This window comes from Citrus clementina, unplaced genomic scaffold, assembly GCF_000493195.1.
Source record: "Citrus clementina cultivar Clemenules unplaced genomic scaffold, Citrus_clementina_v1.0 scaffold_4, whole genome shotgun sequence".
Taxonomy (NCBI): Eukaryota; Viridiplantae; Streptophyta; class Magnoliopsida; order Sapindales; family Rutaceae; genus Citrus; species Citrus x clementina.
The window spans coordinates 4,491,607-4,493,302 of NW_006262274.1; positions in this window are offsets into that span (position 1 = coordinate 4,491,607).

Consider the following 1,696-nt stretch of genomic DNA (forward strand, 5'->3'; position numbering starts at 1 on the left):
AGACCTTGTTTTCTCGTTTATTGAAAAGCCAAAGACTAGGAATCTAAACATTGTCAAAGCTTGTTCTGTTTACCAAAACAAAATCAATGCCATTCTTAAATCCAAACAAGATGATTTATTTTGTTTACAAAAGGATTTAAATTTCCAAAGAGTTGGAAGTCAACTACAAAGTGATTTTATACAAAGAAAAATCCTCGATTTCAAAAGCCTTATTGAAAAAGAAATATGTGCTGATTTACCATCTGCTTTTTGGAATAGAAAACAACATTTAGTAGATTTGCCTTATGAAAATTCGTTTGATGAAAAACAAATACCCACAAAAGCACGTCCAATCCAGATGAACATGGAATTGGAACAACATTGCAAAAATGAAATCAAAGATTTAGAGTCAAAAGGACTCATTGTTAAGTCAAGGTCCCCATGGTCTTGTGCCGCTTTTTATGTCAACAAAAACTCTGAAATTGAAAGAGGAGTTCCTAGACTTGTGATAAATTACAAACCTTTGAATAAAGCTTTAAAATGGATTAGGTACCCAATACCTAATAAAAAAGATTTGCTCCAAAAACTCTGTTCGGCTTTCATTTTTTCTAAATTTGATATGAAGTCTGGTTTTTGGCAAATACAAATCCATCCTAAAAATCGTTATAATATTTCTTTTACTGTTCCCTTTGGACAATACGAATGGACAGTAATGCCTTTTGGTTTGAAAAATGCACCTTCAGAATTTCAAAGAATCATGAACGATATTTATAATCCCTATTATGAGTTTTGCATTGTTTACATTGATGATGTATTGATTTTTTCTCAAAGTATTGACCAACATTTCAAACATTTAAAGACTTTTCACCTTGTTACTAAAAAAGCTGGGTTAGCCATTTGTAGTTCAAAAATTTCTTTGTTTCAAACAAAAGTCCGGTTCCTAGGTCATCATATTTCCAAAGGAACTATCACCCCTATTGAAAGATCTCTTTTGTTTGCAGATAAATTCCCAGACAAGATTCTGGACAAAACCCAATTACAAAGATTTCTTGGTAGTCTAAATTATGTTCTCGATTTTTGCCCTAATATCAATAGGATGTCTAAACCTTTGCATGATAGGTTGAAAAAGAATCATGTTGCATGGTCAGAAGAACATACCAAAGTTGTTAGATTAATAAAGCAATCTGTAAAAAATATTCCATGTTTATTTCTTGCAAATCCTGCATTACCTAAAATTGTTGAAACTGATGCATCTGACATAGGTTATGGAGGTATATTGAAACAAAAAGAAAATGATAAAGAACAGATAGTACAATATGTTTCTGCGCATTGGAATGATTGCCAGAGAAATTATTTTACTATCAAAAAAGAAATTCTTTCTATTGTTTTATGCATATCTAAATTCCAAAGTAATTTACTAAATCAAAAATTTTTACTTAGAATTGATTGCAAAGCTGCAAAACATGTTTTAGAAAAAGATGTTCAAAACATTGCATCAAAACAGATTTTTGCACGATGGCAAGCTATTTTAAGTGTTTTTGATTTTGATATTGAATTTATTAAAGGTGACAAAAATTATGTTCCTGATTTTCTAACCAGAGAATTTCTTCAAAACAGATAATGCCGCCAAAGAAGAAAGACAAAGGTAAAGCAGTTCTCAAAGTTACTGATTCTCAAGAACCTTCTAAAGAACCCCAGTCAACCCCTTCTAAAGAAA